The sequence below is a fragment of the Schistocerca nitens genome, chromosome 8, assembly GCF_023898315.1.
Source record: "Schistocerca nitens isolate TAMUIC-IGC-003100 chromosome 8, iqSchNite1.1, whole genome shotgun sequence".
Lineage (NCBI taxonomy): Eukaryota > Metazoa > Arthropoda > Insecta > Orthoptera > Acrididae > Schistocerca > Schistocerca nitens.
This window is the reverse complement of record NC_064621.1, coordinates 361722483-361744575: the sequence shown is the minus strand read 5'-3', so window position 1 is coordinate 361744575 and position 22093 is coordinate 361722483. Positions and strand designations below refer to the sequence as shown.

Sequence of the window (22093 nt, the reverse complement as noted above, 5' to 3'; positions counted from 1 at the left end):
CGTCGTGCGACAAGTAAACAGTCCTTCATAAAATATTATAACCGGCTCTGTTATCATACAAGAGGAGGATCTGACATGTGGCTCACCGATCTTAATCAAGTTTTGCAAGGACGTACTATATTGAAAATAAAAGAGACACCTTTTTCGGCTTTTTGCTAGACACTCCATAGTTTTTGAAAAATAATCGAGGTCACAGTTGATGATGGAAACTCGAATTTTGAATGCTATACGTCGAAAGATCGTCTAAAAACAAGCACTTTCTATTGACATAAAATAAAGTTCAACGTTAGTAATGTTCGAGTTATTAACGTTTTTGTGTTTTCATGCCGTAGCTAGGGAATCCGTCATTCGATGTCTAGCGGAGCGACGTCGGCAGTCGAGCGGTCAAGACGTTTAGACTGCCAAACCGCGCTGGTCTTGGCAATTTTTTACGTTCGATACTTTTTTCGGTGTATGTGCTAATATCCTGATAATGTGAATACCCTTCTTTCCTTTTTCAAGTAAAACATCGGGATGTGTGATTAATAATCAAGTAAGTATACGAGGTGCGGCTAGAAAAAAACCGGACTAGTACTGGTGAAACAATAAAACGAATGCAATAAGGCTGAAAGTCGCGTGGCCTGTCACGTGACTCTCGCTCCGCCTACTGCTCGAGTTTCATCTGCCTCCTGCACTCAGTCTGCCCGTGGCGTCTGTTTTAAGTAGTTGACGTTTTGCCTGTGCGTCGGAAAATGTTGAGTGTACAGAAAGAACAGCGTGTTAACATCAAATTTTGTTTCAAACTAGGAAAATCTGCAATTGAAACGTTTGTAATGTTACAACAAGTGTACGGCGATGATTGTTTATCGCGAACACAAGTGTTTGAGTGGTTTAAACGATTTAAAGATGGCCGCGAAGACACCAGTGATGACACTCGCACTGGCAGACCATTGTCAGCAAAAACTGATGCAAACATTGAAAAAATCGGTAAACTTGTTCGACAAGATCGCCGTTTAACAATCAGAGCAGTGTCTGAGTTAACAGGAGTTGACAAGGAAAGTGTTAGGCAGATTCTTCATGAAAGTTTCAACATGAACAAAGTGTGTTCAAAAATGGTTCCAAAGTGTCTCACAATTGAACAGAAGGAACGCCGAAGAATGATTTGTTCTGACATCCTGGAAAACATTGAAAGTGATCCCACCTTCTTACAAAATGTTATTACTTGCGATGAATCGTGGTTTTTTACTTACGATCCCGAAACTAAACGCCAATCGATGCATTGGAAAACTCCTGGTTCTCCACGACAAAAAAAAGCACGAATGTCAAAATCGAAATTCAAGGCAATGATGATTGTTTTTTTTTGACATCAAAGGGATTGTGCACATTGATTGGGTACCACAGGGACAAACAGTGAATCAGCATTACTACATTAGCGTCCTGGCTACCCTACGTGAGCGAGTACGGAGAAAACGGAACGATTTGTGGAGAAAAAAGTCATGGATCCTTCACCAAGACAATGCCCCAGCTCACAGTGCGTTGTCAGTGAAGACGTTTTTGGCAAAACACAACATTCCCATCTTAGATCATCCACCCTACTCACCTGATTTGGCCCCCTGTGACTTTTTTCTTTTCCCTAAAGTCAAGTCAGCTTTGAAAGGAACTAGATTTGAGACTGTTGAAGCAGTAAAAGAAAAAGCGACGGAAGTAATGTATGGACTTACCGAAAATGATCTGCAGCATTGCTATGAACAGTGGAAAATTCGTATGGAGCGGTGTAGAGACCGAGGAGGAGAGTACATTGAAGGAGATAACATGAAATTGTAAATAATTGTAAAAAAATGTTTTTTCCAGCATCAGTCCGGTTTTTTTCTAGCCGCACCTCGTATGTAATGTACTGACAGTTATTTTCATCGCGATAAATGGCGCGCTAGATAGGACTTTCGTAGATGATGATGCTCAGCCGACTTGCATCGTGAAAGTGATACCGCCAAAATGTACCCCTCTTTGTCAACCGTATGACGTTTACTTTTACCGACAGATAAAGAATTTCATCGCACTACTTCAAAATCATGCGACATCACAGCAGAGCAAATAGAGCATATGCTATCAAAATTCATGCGTTGGTCCATAACAAGTTGCCTACGGTTGTCCTTCAAGATCTGCTTAAACACGCTTGGTATGCATGTAATTCGATATCTGAGAGATCTGTTTTCAGCAACGTGAATCGGATATGTTTTTCACGAACAATGTACCGGAAAACTTGTCAATGCGGCGAGATTGCGTTCGTGTGTTGTGCCTGGTGCAAAAATATTTATGCTTTGACTGTTTCTATGTTAGGTTTCACCCCACAGATTGCGAGAATGCTCACGAATAGACGATAAGTTAGGATTACGCAAAAACATACTTTAGGTGTATTTTTGTATTATGCATCACGATGAAAATAACTGTCAATACATTATACGAGGGGCGTTCAGAAAGTAAGCTCCGATCGGTCGCGAAATGGAAACGACTATGAAAATCCGATAAAGCTTTGCACAGATGTGTTGGGTAGTGTCTCTAGTATAACCCCAGTTAGCATCACGTCGCTCTTCTCATTTCTGAGCTCGCAGTGAGTGCGTAAAGATGTCTAGAAAATAGTGTCTGCCGCCAAGTACGAGGGCCTGGTGAGAAATTTCGCCTGAAGCTATGCAGCTAACATTACATAACTGTCGTGCTGTTTCTTCTTCAAGACAATTCTCAGCCGCATTCTGCAGGGGCAATGAAGATGCTCCTGCATCGTTTTCAAATGGAAATGTGAGATTACCCACAATACAGTCCGCAATTGTCTCCCCCTGAGTTTCATCTCTGGTCACATGAACCGCTGTCTTTGAAGACAACATTTTGACACAGACAACGAGGTGTAGGCCAGCGTGGAGAATTGGCGGAAAGCACTGGCGGCTGCCTTCTATGATGAGGCTATTGAAAAGTTGGTACAACGCTATGACAAAAGTCTAAGTCAGAACGGCGACTACGTAGAGAAGTAGCTGAAAGGTGTAGCTAATTGTTACAAGTAAAACATTTCTGATGTTCACTGTGGTTTCAATGTGGCAATCAATCGGAGCTTACTTTCTGAACAGGCCTCGTATTTATACTTATTTGATTAATAATCACATCTCCAGATGTTTTACTTAAAAAAAGGCAAAGAAAAGTAGCCCTATTCTGATTACCAGAATATTATCAAACACGCCGAAAAAATATCGAACGAAATAAAGCCACGACCAAGAATCGAACACGGATCAGCGGTTCGATAGTCTAATGCCTTGACAGCGTTTTTCTATCCAAGCCATCTGACCGAACATGTTGAGCTGCCGCGTCTGGGAATCCTCGACCGCCGCCGCTCGCTGTACTACAGACACTGAATGACGGGCACCATAGCTGCAGCATGGAAGCACAAAAAAGTTAATAACCTGAACGTTATTACATTAATAAAAATATTTGTTTCTAAGCAATCTTTCGATGTGCAACATTGAAAAACCGGTTCTGCGGCATCAACTTTGACCTCGAGGTTTTTTAATTTTATTTTTTTAAACTAGGGAATGTCTGGCAAAAAGTCAAAACACAAGTCTTAAGCCGAAACACAAGTCGTCTTATTTTCAACATGGAACGTCTTTGCAAAATTTAATCAAAATCGGTGACCCACATGTCAAACCATCCCCTTGTTAGTCAAACACTGGCTACGCACAGTGGCAACGCGTATCTTTGTAGTGCGGTGTTTTGCTACCAGGTGTCACATAATGTACAACATGTTGAACACGACCTGTAAGCTGCCGGACGGCACGTCCTTTCTTATCTTAAGATAACTGCGGGAATAGTTTCACGTAGGCTTCGTCAATTCACTTTTATAAGATATCTGCAGTATGTTCACAGGGAGTTATATAAAAATAAATATTTGGCACTGGAAGGACTTAACTGCTGATTAGAAATAGCCTACATTTTTTAAAAAAATAAATAAAAGCTGCTATACAGATAAACAGCCACACGTCGTGTATTATTTGATTTACTGCGTGCGCCCAAAACGTGCGCATCTTCCGACGTCCATTGTCCTGATGGCAACAGGTAAAACTTCTAACGTGCTCGCGTCTGATGAGTGAAACTAGTCATATGTAATATACGCGACTTGTAGTGGTTTTTATCTGTAGATTAATTTCTAACAGGTGCTATATACCGTGTAAGCAATGCCTTCTTTTGCTAAATAAAAACTAACTGTATAAATACTTCATTCATTGAGGAATACCCATTTACTAGCAAATAACTATATTTTACCAAATTTTTAAAGGTATGCCAAATAAACACGATTAACTGGAAGGAAGCAAGTTTATGGCTTAACGTCCCTTCGGACACAACTTGAGTCATTCTCGTCATACAATGACCCGAGTAAAACAATACATGGTGATGATATAACTGAAGGTCAACTTAGTCGAAGTGAAAGCAAATGGCAGGCTTCTACTCTTTGATAAGGCGCTCTGCAGCTACAGTTCATCTACGAAAGACATTAAATGAATAATTTATCGACGGTAATTTCAAAAATAACAGAAGTGTCTCGAATCCGTATCAGGTAGGACTGCAGAAAGAAATACCGATCTTATAACCACACCAAGAAATGTTTTGCATCACCTCGGTTTCCAGAACTCCTGAAGATAGACGTTGACTGTGGATATCGTATCACAGACACAGTCCCTTTGACTCTTCTGAGATGTCACTAAACCCCCCAAAGACGAGCGGTTCTAGGCGCTACAGTCTGGAGCCGCGCGACCGCTACGGTCGCAGGTTCGAATTCTACCTCGGGCATGGATGTGTGTGATGTCCTTAGGTTAGTTAGGTTTAAGTAGTTCTAAGTTCTAGGGGAGTGATGACCTCAGCAGTTAAGTCCCATAGTGCCCAGAGCCATTTGAACCCCCGAAAGATTTAAACAACCATACATGAACAGTGCATATTAGACAGAGGGGGACCGACAGCCGATCAGTTCCAGTCGTTCCACCAGGAAGGAGGTACACGACTCGTATTGTCTGCAGTTCAACCATGCCTAGACGGTCAATATCGCCATTCGATCGCGTCCGCATTGTTACTCTGTGCCAGGAAGGGCTCTCAACAAGGGAAGTGTCCAGGTGTCTCGGAGTGAACCAAAGTGATGTTGTTCGGACATGGAGGAGATACAGAGAGACAGGAAATGTCGATGGCATGCCTCGCTCAAGCCGCCCAAGGGCTAATACTGCCGTGGATGACCGCTACCTACGAATTATGGTTCGGAGGAACCCGGAGAAACCCTGACTGCAACGCCACCCATGTTGAATAATGCTTTTCATGCAGCCACAGGACGTCGTGTTACGACTGAAAATGTGTGCAATAGGGTGCATGATACGCAACTTCACTCCCGACGTCCATGGCGAGGTCCACCTTTGCAACCACGAAACCATGCAGCGCGGTACAGATGGGTCCAACAACCTGCCGAATGGACCGCTCACGATTGGCATCACTTTCTCTTCACCAATGAGTGTCCCATATGCCTTCAACCAGACAATCGTCGGAGACGTGTCTGGAAGCAACCTGGTCAGGCTGAACGCCTTAGACACACTGTCCAGCGAGTGCAGCAAGGTGGAGGTTCCCTGCTGTTTTGGGGTAGCATTATGTGGGGCCGACGTACGCCGCTGGTGGTCATGGAAGGTGTCGTAACGGCTGTACGATACGCGAATGACATCCTCCGAGCGATAGTGCAACCATATAGGCAGCGTATTGGCGAGGCATTCGTCTTCATGGACGACAATTGGCGCCCCCATCGTGCACGTCTTGTCAATGACTTCCTTCAGGATAACGACTTCGCTTGCCTAGAGTGGCCGGCATGTTCTCCAGACATGAACCCTATCGGACACGCCTGGGAGAGATTGAAAAGCGCTGTTTATGGACGACATGACCCATCAACCACTCTGAGGGATCTACGCCGAATCGCCGTTGAAGAGTGGGTCAATGTGGACCAATAGTGCCTTGATGAACTTTTGGATAGTATGCCATGACGAATACAGGCATGCATCAATGCAAGAGGACGTGCTACTGCGTATTACAGGTACCGGTGTGTACAGCAATCTGGACCACCACCTTTAATGGTCTCGCTCTGTGGTGGTAAAACATGCAATGTGTGGTTTTCATGAGCAATAAAAAGGGCGGAAATGATGTTTATGCTGATCTCTATTCCAATTTTCTGCACCGGTTCCGGAACTCTCACAACCAAGGTGTTGGCAAACCTTTTTTTGGTGTGTTCAGAAAGAAGAATGAGGCCTGTCGTCACAATCTTGTTTACGTCGCAGGAGAGTACCAGAATTATGTGCATAACAAATGTTGCAAAAGCTGCCATACATTATACGACAGGTGTCTACTGTCTGCAGAAAATGCACTTAGGAAAATTATGGGATCGGTTTTCACCGCGCAGTTTCTGAAAATTCTTCGTCCCCCATATGCAAATGCTCCAGCGTTCTCAATCGGAGAGAGATCATGTCCGGCGACCTTACAGGCCAAGGCAGCGTTTCGCAATAACGAAGACAAGCAGTAGAAACTCTCGCCGTGTGCGGTTGGGCATTACCTTGCTGAAATAAAAGCCCACGATGGCTTGCTGTGGAGGGCACCAACACGGAGCGCAGAATATCGACGACGAGCCGGTGTGCTGTAAGGGTGACGCGGATGGCATCCAAAGGGTCCTGCTATGAAAAGAAATGGCACCCCAGACCAACACTTCTGGTTGTTGGACCGTATGGCAGGCAGCAGTGAGCTTGATATCTCACCGCTGTCCAGAGCGTCTCCAGCCACGTCTTCGGCTTGGAATCTGGTTGACTGGAGTAGAATTGTCTTCAGTGCTGACGTGAGTCCCGCTTCGAACTGAGCCCCGGTGACCAGCGAAGACGTGTCTATAGACGTCCCAGACAGTGGTGGGATAGCAACTTGACTGTTACCCTCAGTTCCCCTCGAGAACCACGAGTGATGGTCTGGGGTGCCATTATTTTTCATAGCAGAACTTCTTTGGTTGTCATCCGCAACACGAGTCATCAGTCTTCTGACTGGTTTGACGTGACCCTCCACGAATTCTTCTCCTGTGTCAACCTTTTCATGTCTGAGTAGCACTTACAACATATGTCCTCAATTATTTGCTGGATGTGTTCCAATCTCTGTCTTCCCATACAGTTTTTACCCTCTACGGCTCCCTCTAGCACCACGTAAGTCATTCCGCGATGTCTTAACAGGTGTTCTAATATCCTGTCCCTTCCTCTTGTCAGTGTTTCCACATATTCCTTTGTTCAGTGGTTCTGCGGAAAACCTCGACATTCTTTACTTTGCCAGTCCACCAGCACAACGGTGCGTCAACGATATTCTACGCCCCGTTTTGTTACCCTTCATGGCTAGCCATCCTGTGTTTAGGCTTACATTTCAACAAGATAATACCCGCACCCAAAGGGGGACAGTTTCTACTGCTTGCCCGTGTGCTTGCAAAGCATAGCTGGCCAGCAAGGTCGCAGCATCTCTCCCCAATTGACAACGTTAGGAGCATTATGGGCAGGGCCCGCCAAACTACGCGGGATTTTTACGCTCTAACGGGCCAGTCGAGTAGACTTTGGCACGACATCTCTCAGGAGGACTCCCAACAACTCTGTCAATCAATACCGAGCCGAATGATGCTTGCATAAGAGCCAGACGTTACTGACTTGCTCAATTTGTGAAGCTCTTTCTCTTGAATAAGTGATCCAGATTTTCTGAAATTGTAATAATTTGTTTCTCCATACATCTACATCGCATCTACCGATTTCCGTCACATTCGGATAATTCCTTCGTAGTGCGAAGTTTTTCTGTTTCTTTTTTCTATTTTCTATCTTAGAGTGTATTTTGCTCACATGGCCAGAAGGCGAGAGACAATGGAAAGAAAAGTGGTAGAAGGAAAAATTGATGACCGAAAACTGAAGAGTGGACACCATTACGATGGGTACACCTGATGAATAGCGTGACCAGAATGGCACTGCAAAAAGGAAGTCACCTTGACCGAGAGAAAGATTAGTGGAGAGGGGTCGTCAAGGGGCTTACCACGTGATGTCACTACACCAACGTGTAGGATTACGCAGAGGGACAGAAGTCATGGGACACCGATATGCACATACACAGATGACGGTAGTACCCCGAGCACAAGGTATAAAAGGGAAGTGCACTGGCGTACCTGTCATTTGTACACAAGCGCTGTCGGGCTGGGCTAGCACTTGGATGGGTGACCATCCGGTCTGTCCAGCGCTGTTGGCAAGCGGGGTGCACTCAACCCTTGTGAGGCAAACTGAGGAGCTACTTGATTGAGAAGTAGCGACTCCGGTCACGAAAACTGTCAACGGCCGGGAGAGCGGTGTGCTGACCACATGCCCCTCCATATCCGCATCCAGTGACGCCTGTGGGCTGAGGATGGCACGGCGGCCGGTCGGTACTGTTGGGCCTTCATGGCCTGTTCGGACGGAGTTAAGTTTAGCTTAGTTGTTAACAGACAAGCAACACTGCATGAAATAACCGGAGAAATCAGTGTGGGGCATACGACGAACTTATCCGTTGGAACAGTAAGGCGAAATATGACGTTAATGGGATATGGTAGTAGACGACCGATGCGAGCTCCTTTGCTTACAGCCTCTCCTGGGCTCGTAACCATATTGGTTGGACCATAGATGTCTAGAAAACTGTGGTCTGCTCAGATGAGACCCGATGTCAGTTGGTAACAGCTCATGGTAGGGTTCGAGTGAGGCGTAGACCCCATGAAGCCATGGATATGTTGTCAACACAGCACTGTGCAAGCTGGTGGTAGGTCCATAATGGTGTGTGATGTGTTTACATGGAATGGACTGGATTCTCCGGTCAAGCTGGAGTGATCACTGACTGGAAATGGTCATGTTCGGCTACTTGAAGACCACTTGCAGTCACTGGACGATGTAATTTATTGGTTGACAATGTTGGTGGTTGGTTTAGGACGTTCTGGACAATTCGAGCGAATGATTTGGCCATCCAGATCTCCCGAATGAATCTCATCGAACATTTATTCGGAATTAATCGAGAGGTAAGTTGGTACACAACATCCTGCGCCGGCAACAGTTCCGCATTTATGGACGGCTACATAGGCAGCATGGCTGAATATTTCTGCGTGGAAACTACTACGATTTATTGAGTGCTACGCCGGGCAAAAGAAGGTCCGATACAATATTAGGAGGTTATCTGTCACTTCAGTATAGACCAAAGATAGAGAATGAGTGCCCAGATACTTTTGACCAGATAGTGTAGGTGTAAAAATGTACAGCAGTCGTATAACAACTCGTGTAACAGGGACTAGTTTTAGGGGCCAGACAAGAGCAGCTGTCATGACGAGGACTGTGTGCGCGACCATTAGTGCAGCGCGCATACTGCAGCGTGGCAATGACGGGCGGCCGTCGCGGCGGCCACGCCAGGCCGCGGGCTGCCGCCGTCTCTACCTCGGCTCGCCTCGGCTCGGGTAGCCTGGCCTGAGGCAGACGCAGAGCTAGAGGCAGAGCGGCCGGATCGATGGCGCGCCGGGCGACACACAGAGACGGAGAGGGGGGAGGGGGGCTTTCCATTTCCGCGTGATTAATGGGATTGCTTGCTCGCCGTCCCCGCACGCGTCTACAGTACCCACTGTCCTCGCCCGCCCGGCCCCTGCCGCCGCCCCCGCCCCCGCCCCACTCTACCGCGACACCTACACCACCGCCACAGGCGCGGGCGCTGACTCGCAGGTGTTGGTGTTGGTGTCGGCGCGGCGTCGGCGCTACAAGCAAAGGCGACGTACGAAAAATTCATTCCGTGACGCTGCACTCGGCAAAACCATTTCCTAACGACAGCATGCATCGTAACTAGGATTACATATGACTTTCTTAACCCTTTCACACACGAAACATTAAAACATTTAATTTTTTGAATTTTTTGTTTTCATTAGATTATTGGACTTACATTGGGAATGGAAAATGTGAAAAACAAGTGTTACATACATTTCTTTGAACACATACGGGGTGGTTTCAGATGGAGCAACTTTCCATGAAAAATCGTTACTTTGGGTGATAAGGTACAATGCAGCTCCTTTCTGCAGATGGGCATCGGGCTACTTGACAGAGAGCACACATCCATCTGCTTCTGTGATGTTCCTTCTTCGTGCTAAAGAGTACACAGTGCCTTGAGGTGCCATGTATTGGTAGAGGCTCTGCTCCTGTTGTATGTTTGTCAACCGGAACAACTGTGTCACATTTTTTTGCTAACGGTTCTTTGCGCTCTCTCTCTCATAATACAAGACAACACTGATTTTTCCGTTCGAAAATCGAGATCACTGTCTTCAGCTAACACAACATCTCCACTTTCACTGCTGCTGTCAATCTGAGTCGGCATCAAAAGAAATCCCTTCCAAAGGCACGCCATAATTTCCTCTTGCTTTATTCCGGAAGGGTACATCGTATGAAACACAACCATTTCTAGTCAATGTCGATTCAGTTGGATATAAGTCCATTCCTTGTAAATACAGTCCACACCACTATGGAGCCACCGCCAGCTTGCACAGGGCCAGTCTGACAACTTGGGGATCTGCGCCACACTCGAACCATAACATCGGCTCTTACCAACTGAAGCCGGGACCCGTGTGATCAGGCCACGGTTTTCCAGTCGTCTATGGTCCAACCGCAATGGTCACGAGACCAGGAGAGGCGAGGCGCTGCAGGCGGTCTCGTGCCTTTAGCAAAGGCACTCTCGTTGGTCGTCTGCTGACATAGCCCATTAACGTCAAATTTCTCAGCATTGTTCTAACGCATACATTTGCCGTACGTCCCATATTGATTTATGCCGTTATTTCACGCAGGGCTGCTTGCCTGTTAGCACTGACAACTCTATGCAAACGCCGCTACTCTCGGCCGTTAAGTGACGGCCGTCGGCTACTGCATTGTCCGCGGTGAGAGATAATGCCTGAAATTTGGTAATCTCTGGACACTCTTGGCACTGGATCTCAGAAATTTGAATTCCCTATCTATTTCCGAAATGGAATGTCCCCTGCGTCTAGCTCCAACTACCATTCCGCGTTCAAAGTCTTATTCCCCATCGTGTGGCCCTAATCACGTCGGAAACCTTTCCACATGAAGTACAAATGACAGGTCTGCCGATGCACTGCCCTTGTACATCTTTCATGCGAGATACTACCGCCTCCGTGTATGCTTTAGATCACACGCACACAGTGGAGTCATGACAATGTCGCTTTAAAAATACCTCATACTCTACACTTGCACAATACGTTGTGCGTAATTTCAAAGAAAAATACTGTTCTCTTGAATTCAGTAATCTCTGGCGAGTGACCAACTTGAGATTAAATACTTCTTTGGAACGTGATATGCCCTTCCCAAAATCACTTTGAGAATCCCCTGTATTATTGTCCACTGTTGTTTCTACCTCGCCCAGCATAATTTTGGAAAATATGTTACATGCAACTGATTGTACAGAAACTCCTGTGTTGTTGATAACATCTTGTTTATTGCCTTTCTTATGTAGTGGGATCTATCACGGACACATTCCACTCTCCTGGGAGTTTTTCTGTTTTCCAAGTTTTCTCAAAGATTAATTTTAGCTTATTTTTTAATTTTTGGTAAAGATCACTTCAAAACTTCTACGGTAATAGAATCTTCTCGACTAGCTTTATAAGGTTTTAATAAATTCTTTAATTTCTTTGATAGTTGGCGGCAAATCATCTTCTAGATTTTCATGAGTGTTTGAGTATTGGTTATGAATAATTAAGAAGATGATCAAAATATTCTGCAAGTATTTCAACTTTTTCATTGTCATGTAAACCAAACTGTGAGCCTTGTCCCACACCCCTCTATTGTTGGATTTACATTTGAAGTACATCTACCAACCTATTTAAATCTGAAATGTGTGTGTGAATTCCTAAGGGACCAAACTGCTGAGGTCATCGGTCGCTAGACTTTCACACTACTAAAACTAACTTATACTAAGAACAACACCCACACCCATGCCCGAGGGACGACTCGAACCTCCGGCGAGAGGGGCCGCGCAGTCTGTGACGTGGCGCCTCAAACCGCGCGGTCACTCACGCGCTTTAAATCTCACTTTTTCCTCGAAAGGTCTACTAGAAAAGGGTCTCTTTAGCATATCATCTACAGAAAACACCTTCATACTAAAGATCTTCATATACTCGCTTGTTTTACCACCTTGTGGTCTAGCCTTTTGACTTACAAGGCTAATAATTGGAACTAAATCGAATCTGTTATCTTCGCATATATAAACTGAAATGTTTACTTTTAAATTTTACAATTAGTAGCTTAACGATTATAAAGAATCCGCCTCGATTGCAGTACAGGCGGATCCGCCTGTACTGCAATCGAGGCGGATTCTTTATAATCATTCAATTATTCACGACTGCTGACGCGCTGCAATGTTAAAAGTTCTCAATAGTTTAACACTTCGAGCAATAAAATAAAATGGAAAAAATGTTGGTATCAGTGGCAATCGAACCCTGCTCTGTAAATTACCGCTCTGTGCTTTATACACTCGCTCGAAGTACCGTCACGGCAACGGTTCTTCATAAAGTCCTCATATAATATGGTTGCACAATACGTTACATGCCATTTGAAACAAAAATACTGAGCTGGTGCTGCGAGCAACGTAGCACTCACATGCCGGAAGGGATAACGTCATATTACAGCATGCGCAGTTGAAAACAGAACCGTGTCGCTTCTCTAACCACAGCTTACCATGATTTAGACACTCATCACAGGTTTCTAGTTATCGCGGAGAGAGCGTTACAGAAACATGTTTTCGTACGTCTTATTTGCATGCCAGCATGCATTCAAACAGAAATTGCGTAATTTTAGTGCGATTTCCAGTTCGCATTCGAAGAGAAATGGCATAATTTTCTTGTTAGCCCGTGATAACCACCTGTTACGTATCTCGTGCAAGCCTCTTCATCTCCGAATAACTGCAGCAACTCACATCCATTTGAGCCTTCTTTACTGTACTCGTCTCTCTCTCTCTCTCTCTCTCTCTCTCTCTCTCTCTCTCTCTCTCTCTCTCTCTTACGATATTTACCCCCACACTTCCCTCCAACATTAAATTTACCATTCCTTGATGTCTCATAAGGTGCCCTACCAACCGATCTCTTCTTTTAGTCAAGTTACGCCATAAATTTCTTTTCTCCCCAATTCCATTCAGTACTTGGTCACTAGTTACGCGATCTATCCTTCTAATCTTCACATCATTCTTCTGTAGCAGCTCACATCAAAAGTTTCTAGTTTCTTTTTACCAACACGTTTTTCGTCCCTGTTTCCTTTCCGTACAACGCTACAATCAGGCCAAGTGCCTTCAGAAAGCACTTCTTAATACCTGAATTTATGTTACATGTTAACAAATTTCTCTTCTTCACAAATACTGAACTTGCCACTGCCAGTCTGCATTTTATGTCCTCTCTGGTTCAGCCATCATCATCATCATCATCATCATCATCATCATCATCATCATCATCTTACTGGCCAAATAGCGAAACTCATCTCCTACCTTCAGTGCCTAGTTTCCTCATCTAATTCCCTCGCCATCTGTTGATTTTTATTCGATTACATTTTATTATCTTTGTATTGTTTTGCTGATATTCATCTTATGTCCTTCTTCCAAGACACTGTTTATTTCATTCAAACTGCACTTCAAAAGTTGCTTGCTCAAATGGTTCAAATGGCTCTGAGCACTATAGGACTTAACGTCGGTGGTCATCAGTCCCCTAGAACTTAGAACTACTTAAACCTAACTAACCTAAGGACATCACACATACCCATGCCCGAGGCAGGATTCGAACCTGCGACCGTAGCAGTCGCGCGGTTCCGGACTGAAGCGCCTAGAACCTCTCGGCCACCGCGGCCGGCCAAAAGTTGCTTGCTGTCTCTGGCAGAATTATAGTGTAGTAGACAAACCTCGAAGTTTTTGTTCCTCCTCCATGAAGTTTAATTCATTCTCCAAAATTTTCCTTGACTTTGTTTACTAATTGCTCAATGTTTTATTCACTAATTGCTCAATGTACAGATTGAATAACATCGGGAATGGACTACAACCTGTCTCACTTCCTTCTCAACACCAGTATTCCATTCTTGCCATTCAGTTCTTTTAAATGCTGTCTGCTTTCTGCACAAATTGTATATAATATTTCGCTCCCAGCATTCTACCACGGCTACCTTCAGAATTCATCGTGATACAATTCAAAACTAACCAGATGGTTTCGATTTAGTTAACTACTAGGTACAAACAGAAAACTACCTTTCGTATTAGATAAAAACCTATAAAAGATATTTGAAGGGCGGAAATTCAAAAGTTCTAAGTGCTAGATTTTATATTTGTCAGGAGAATCAAAAACCAAAAAGAAAAAATTAGAAAGGTATTCTGAGTCTCCAGAATTAGATTGCACATCTCACTATTGCAAAGAGTAATGAGGCAACGTATAAAATACATTACTTATTAAAGATTTTCGACGCGTGATACCAGGATCCGGCTGGTTGCAAGTGCCAATAAGAAAAATTTGTTTCAAGTGCCACTGGTGCTGAGACACTAAGCTTTACTTGTGATAATACAAGTGGAGAAATACTGCAGTAATATGTTGACTAGTGGAAGTGTAGTCATGAAAAATCACTTCATATTTATTTTAAATTTTTTAGAGGGGAATAACATCATTAAATTCACGAAAAAATCATGCAGTATTGTCTTCTGTTCCCTAAACAACTCCACTGCTGGGATCAGATGTTGCAAAGTTTCCTGTGTAGCTCCCTATGCCAGAGATTCCCAACAAAATTTTCTCGAGGTCCCCCTCATCGAGCATGATTGCTACCTTGTCATATCACAGTATCAGGTACCTAAAAAAGCCAAATTAAGAGTCTTTTTATACGTTTTCTGTTTCTGGTACTTAGAAAAAACAGTGACATATTCATTATTGAAAAAATATTGAGCTTAAAACTGTTCATGCAGGAAGTGGCCAAAACAAAAAATCTGTTATCATACGAAATACATTTAATATATGTTTTATTCTAATAGCATCTTGCGGACCCCTCTGGCATAGCTCGCGGACCCCTGGGGGTCCGCGGACCACCTGTTGGGAACCATTGTCCTATGCTATTGAGAAATAAACTGATGATCACGGCTGACAAACAAGGATGGAAAAACGAACCCACAAATCAATCCCTCAAGAACTCTGGTTAAAGAAGAGGCTGTCCAGTATTTGTCTTTAGCGAATCCTGGAGGTCTGTGGTCACATAATTCGACGACAGGAGAATAACTTGGAACCAATGATTATCCAGGACAAAGTGCGAGGGAAGGCCACTGAGACGATGGATGGACCAGATAAAGGAGAACACAAACGAAACACGGGGCTAGCTACTCCGAGACGCAGAAGACCGGCAAATTGGAGACATACTGTTAAGAGGATCGTGTGGTGGGTTGGTTGATTTGGTTGGTTGACTGGTTGGTTTATTTGGGAGAGGGAACCAAACAGCGAGGTCGTCGGTCCCATCGGATTAGGGAAGGATGGGGAAGGAAATCGACCTTGCCCTTTCAAAGGAACCATACCGGCAGTTGCCTGAAGCGATTTGGGGAAATCACGAAAACCTGGATTGCGATGACCGACGCAGGTTTGAACCGTCGTCCTCCCGAATGCGAGTCCAGTGTGCTAACCACTGCACCACACCTCGTGTTATGGGTCACCAACTTTCAACTGGGTATTGATGATGGTGAAACATGGATGGTCTTTCCGATGAAATACGGCATAACATACACTAGTCCCACGGTCTTTCCTGTTTTGAATTGACATTTTTCCACCTTCTGTTCCAGTGTAAGAATTTTTGCACGAGGGACGATCAAAAAGTTTCCGTTTGAGTTCGTTGCTGTAGCGTATACGCAACGTAGCGTGACTCCGATGAGGGTATATAAACATCGACATATAGGCAAGGGATTAGTGCGGCATTCGTGCGTTTTCGGCGTTAACTATTTCGACGCTATTTCCAGACGTTTCCAAACAGGACGAATGTGTTGTTATTCTTTTCTTGGCTGCTGAAAGACAAACACCGATGGACATCCATCGGAGAACGAAGAATGAGTATGGGCAACTAACTCGAAACGACCGGGAAAACTGCGATAAGGGGTGCTGGTGGATTATGACAATGTACGTCGCGTAATCGCAAACGTCGTAACGCGGAACGTGCGCCAACTGGGAGACACTCGAGCATCCGACCTATAGTCCTGATCTATCACCATGCGATTGTTACGCATTCGGTCCTTTAAAATTGGTGAACAGTCGACGTTTCTTATCTTGTGCACGAATATAGATTTTATGCAGCAGGGCACGGCATTTCACCAAACTGGTATCTTCAGCCTGGTGCGTCTTGCAGACAAAACAAATGACGTATGGCACTTGGAAGTCCAGAGACAAGCACTGCTTGGCACACAGTCTACGCACCATCTGGTAATGATTGCTGGAAACGTTTACACCGTGATTTGACATTTGGAACAAGTATCGAGACATGCAACAGAGAAGCGAGAAACAATAACACACAGAACACGTTCTGTGAAAAACCAGTGCTGCCAACGTTTGAAATTTCCACTTTTTCGTTAAAAAGCGTACAGTTTGAAAAAATAGTAAATACAGTAAACAGTGTACCAACCTTTCTCTGTAAATGGTACGTAAGACAGTACTAATACATACGTACTTTACTACGAGTAACGTATCAAAATATTTTGACAAGCTACCCAGAGGAACTATTTTCTGGTGTTAACACAATCTGATAAGCAATGTTTTACTGTATTTAATGTATCAATATTTTACACAATTATATGCTTTCAAATCTCTTTTTTCATACCTAAAAATGGGAGACAAAGTTTGGTTTGTTCCATAGATCTGAAGAAATCGGTTATCATTTAGGTACTATTGGATTGTACTGCGATCGAAACTATTAAAATGTTTAGTATTAATTGTTGTGTTGTTCTGATAACAAATCGAGGCAAGGGGTGTAGCAATGAGAAACAATGCCGGCCTGGTGGCCGAGCGGTTCTAGGCGCCTCAGTCCGGAACCGCGCGACTGCTACGGTCGCAGGTTCGAATCTTGCCTCGGGCATGGATGTGTGTGATGTCCTTAGGTTAGTTAGGTTTAAGTAGTTCTAAGTTCTAGGGGACTGATGACCTCATATGTTAAGTCCCATAGTGCTCAGAGCCACTTGAATGGAAAATAACACTCCCAAAGAAACAACATTTTAGTAAAACAGTTTATATTTTTACATGCACTTCGAAAAATTTTCAACACGAAAAATCGGTTAACATGAGACAATACTGCGGTCCTGACAAAATAGTGCGTAATTTCATTCTTTTTTCTTTTAAAACGAAACAAAAACCGATTAATCCGGAAAGTTCTCGGCCGAACAAATGGACGTCCTTTTTGCAGTCGCCCAGCTGTATTGGTTTATTATATTGTCAGACCTCCAAATTAACAGTTGTCGCTACTGCTTGCTATGTTGCTGCTCCTCTTCTGGGTACTGTCATGGCCCAACCACTTCAGTCATTTTTTGAACTCTGTGACAGTTGTGTCATACTACTTTGACTTTATGTCAAATTCGTCACACGTTTTTTGTCATTAAATAGAGATAACGCAATTTCTTACGTGGCGGAGAAATCGAGATGAAACCAAGCCGCCATTTCGCTCAATTGTAGTTGGAGCTGCTTAAGGCCGTTGGTGAAAAACTGACTTCGAAAGCGGAAATCCTTAAACATTTTGGCATTGCTAACTCTTAACAGCCGACGATAATATTGACAGAGAGCAAACTAAGACAATAAGTGAGCGTCGTATGTTCAAGCCAGAGGGAAAACGTAAAAAAACTGCTGAACTGATGTAGAGAATGTGTTCCTTGTTTGGTTCAACCGAGCTATGTCTCAGACTGCTCCCGATAAAGGACTTTTATTACTGGAATGAGCTGATGAACTTGCGAAACAAGTTGTTATTGAAGTTTCTACAAATGCAGACTGGATAAACTTTCCAAGATAAGGAACGGCGTAGCGTTATAACTTGTTAGCGCTGATGCTAACAATGTTCGTTGCCTTCAACGCTCGAACAATATGAAGCGAAATATGTCTTCAACAACGAAACTGGCTTATTTTAACATTGATTACCGAAAAAAACTTTATCGTATATCAGTCGGATCCGGACGCGCCGGGCACAGACCAGACGGAACCTCCATCGTGGTTCCCCTTAGCCCTGGTTGCTGCGGAGGTTAAGCAGGTGTGCTGTTCCACGTCTTCTTTGTTGTGTGCAGTTTGTTCACGTTCCTTTTGTGTTAGCATGTTGCCCTTGCACGTTGTTTTGTCTTCTCTTTGCCAGAACTGCCGACAAGGTGGTGTGCTGTCTTCATTTCTCTCCTACGCGGACCATCGAGGGAGAGGGGGCAACTGCAGCGGCAGCTGAGAACTGCGCAGTCTTCGCAGGTGCCTGTGCAGTCTTCGTAGATGCTCAGCAATATTCCTGTGGGCACGCACACGTGTCAACAAATAAGGAAAACGAGAAACGCCGACGCGCACGAACGAACCATTTTGTTTGATGTACCGACACTGCGCGCAACGTATTCGTTGTTGAGCAGAGCTGCGCGGTTTCACCTCCACACCTATGCGCCGCTTTGCGCTGAACCGTTTTGTCGGCGCTGGAGTATTTCAGACTAGTTAACAAGTAAATCAATTCTCCGAATAAGAGTAAAAGCCGTAATTTCTAATGTGACCAAGTTAGTGAAGGAAAATACTTCATCTTTCCCGAACAGGATATACACTTTTCCAGACAAAGTGTAAACCGTTGAAGTTTTTATATATTTCAGTATTATCTCTAATTCTTTGTGTTGCAGAGTTTTAAATAAACAAAGTGTTCTGATTTCCATCTTTTTATGCATAACTACCAACATATTTTAGAAGAAAAAGATGCTGTAATTGAGCAAGTGTGATGATTTTCCTTTGTAGAAGTTAAACCACTGTTAATTTGCCACTATGTAGCAAAATCACAGAGAAGTAACAGCCTTCAACTCGATCCTCCCTGATGTCACTGTTAACTTTGCTATCAGTATTTGCTTCATCATTGTCCGTACTTTCGTCACTCTCCATCCTCCCAAAATACGTTGTCGTCAAATACTATCCAGGACATTAGACAAGCAGCACTTACTGAACGCTTTGAATCTGGTAATACTGCGTGACATGATGGAATTCATGTACACATAATGCTGACTGATGGGGTTTTTTAATCTTGGAAGATGAAGTGGCTGCATGATTCCCTTAGACAAGCAAATGAAAATAGCGTTTCCGTAAACTTTAAATGGTTTGTTTGCGACAAGTACCACCATCACTTTTAGAGATATACATCTACGAATAACGATTAAATCTGTTTTTACTGCAGCAACCTAAGGAACGAACACTATAGTTTGATGTAAAAAATTGTAGTGACCTACGCAAATTTTTCGTGACCGAATTTTGAAGAAAAAATACAGCATATATTTGGGCCAATACTGTATGACATTCGTGGCAAAGTCAAGCAAGTACCATTTCTCATTAACTAACTCGATGAATGTAATTATAACGTCCTTTCAAGTTGACGAACTGGAAAACGCATGCTGAACTAATGAAAGGACAGAATGGTATAATACAGGAAAAAATTCTAATTGAGGACCCATACATAGGCAGTCATGAGTGGCCTTTTCAATAGCCCTGGAAAGTGTTGGGATCTAAGATCCCACACAAGCTTGGTGGCAGAATGAATCGAAAAACTAAATTCGCTAATCGAAACCGTTTAGCACACGTATATAAGGATAAAACATCTTCAAGCTTTTCTAAGTGGCATAAAGAAAGATTCTTTAGCGCTAACTGCTTTTCATTACAAAAGACAGCGGAGTTGTGAATTGGTAACTGTTAAAATAGATATTCGTGTGCCGCTGCGGTCGCGAAGGCACGGTGAATGCAGTAGCGAGAGGGCAGTTGTGAGTGTCAATAATAATTACTGTCGAGTGCGCGTTGGTCCGGAGCCCAGATCGGAGTTGTCACGTAAAACATGCACGAACGATGGCGCCAGGCGGAGAGTGCTGGACCTGTGCCGCCGCCGCGGCGCCACCGTCGCTCTGCGATTCCCCGCAGCCCGGGGATTCCCAGACAGCTGCCGCTCGCCAAGACAAACCGGCTCAGCTTTCGAGACGGCCGCGCTACCTGCGGCCAGCCGCCTCGCCTACATTATTCAGCGCCCTGACGTGGTGCACGCGTTCCTGCTCCTACACGCGCCTCGCCATTTGCCGCTTCGATTAAGAGTATCAGCAGCCAACAGCTCACGCTAATAGGAATCGGACACTTATCGACGGTGACTAAGTGAGCCGTGCAGCACGCCTGGCCGCAGACCTTGGCGCCGCCACCCGCCTGACAACAGACGACACTTATTCGCAACCCGATCTAGTCACTCCTTTACTAACAATGGCCATGTAAGAGAAACAATCCGTATAGATCGAAATAGCTACTGGTCTTACTTGCGACTTCAATTAGGGTAAGTACCAGCTCGGAACATCTCATTAAATAAATACTTTAGACTAATTGTAACCAAATCCTTTCAAGTGGTGAAAGGTTTCTCACTCCTACCTAAAAACTGTACCCAATAAGCATACTGACCGTTTGTAGTTATTAGTTTTCTGTTCGACTGCTGATTCGACGTCGCTTTCCTCGTTAGTCTAGCCTGAGAAAGTCTTCTCATCTATGTACAACTACCGCATTGAACGTATCTACTCTATTCTGATTCAAACCTTGCTCTCAGTACAATTTTTACCACCGCCTCCACTTTCTCTCTCTCTCTCTCTCTCTCTCTCTCTCTCTCTCTCTCAGACACACACACACACTCTTCTCTCCAATTACCAAATCAACTATTAATCGATGTTGCTAGACTGTACCATCAACTTATTGTTTTATTTTACTCAATCTGTGTTAACGTTTCTTTCTTTCCTCTATTCGATTCAGTGCCTCTTCATTAGTTATGCGATTTACCCCTCAAAGGTTCAACATTCTTCTGTAGCATTCTTTTTTGTCTGAACTATTTACTGTACACTTTCCATGTCGTACAAGACTGCACTCCAGATAAATATCCTTAGAAAATACTTCCTAACTCTTAAATGAAACTGTATTAGTCTCGACCGCATTGTACATGTAATTTGGATGATTCCTGTCTACAGGAAGTAGCAGATCTTCAGTCCACACTTTGATCTACAAATGCGCGTCATCAGACCGCATTCTCAAAACCCACGCCTTTCTGCTTTTTAAAACTCTCAGTTTTATCAAGGATTTGGTTCATCCATTTCAAGAGATAATACTTTGTGTAACGAAATTCAACAGCTCAATTTCAGTTAACATTTCCACGTTCCACACACAGATGTTATAACAACTTTGTCTTCCCTGCAAATACACATTCAACGTATTCAACTTTTCACAAATAACACATACATACCGTAGTTTAACGAAATAATACGTTTCCACAAACTATTTGACTTTTCACTTTTTTTTCTTCAATGAAGTTGTACTCTTCTTTCCGCAAAAGGTACATACGTAACGATACATAGCCACAAGAATACCATTCTTACAGTAGTATAATGAAAATCAAATGATTTTTATCTACATCTAACCTCTGTAAGCCTCTGAAGTGCAGGACAGATGGTACTTTCCACTGCACCACGTATAAGGAATCGTTGGCGAGATTTTGAATGCTTAAATGCCTCTGTGATCGCTGTAATTAATCTAACCCTGTCTTCCCGGTCCCAACGGAGCGTTACGTACGGGGATTGTAGTATATTCGAAGATTCTTCATTTAATACTGTCTTCCGAAATTTAGTGCCCGAGTCTCTGTGCAACCATTAATGCCAGTACAATTCGCAGACCAAAACGAAAGCAAGCAAATCCCGCAGATATTTGGCGTTACCATCAAGTCAGTTTCTTCGGCATTTACCACAAAGCCCTTGAGTGCGAGGCCGCAAGTTTAGTCTTTCGTATGGTTGTATTGTG

General features: G+C 43.9%; 1 protein-coding gene across 1 annotated transcript in view; it reads right to left on the bottom strand.

The window, feature by feature from the left end:
• Nucleotides 1–22093, bottom strand: part of LOC126198607 (protein groucho) — a 755742-nt gene that overhangs the window by 456269 nt on the left and 277380 nt on the right. The gene's annotated exons all lie outside the window — the stretch shown is intronic.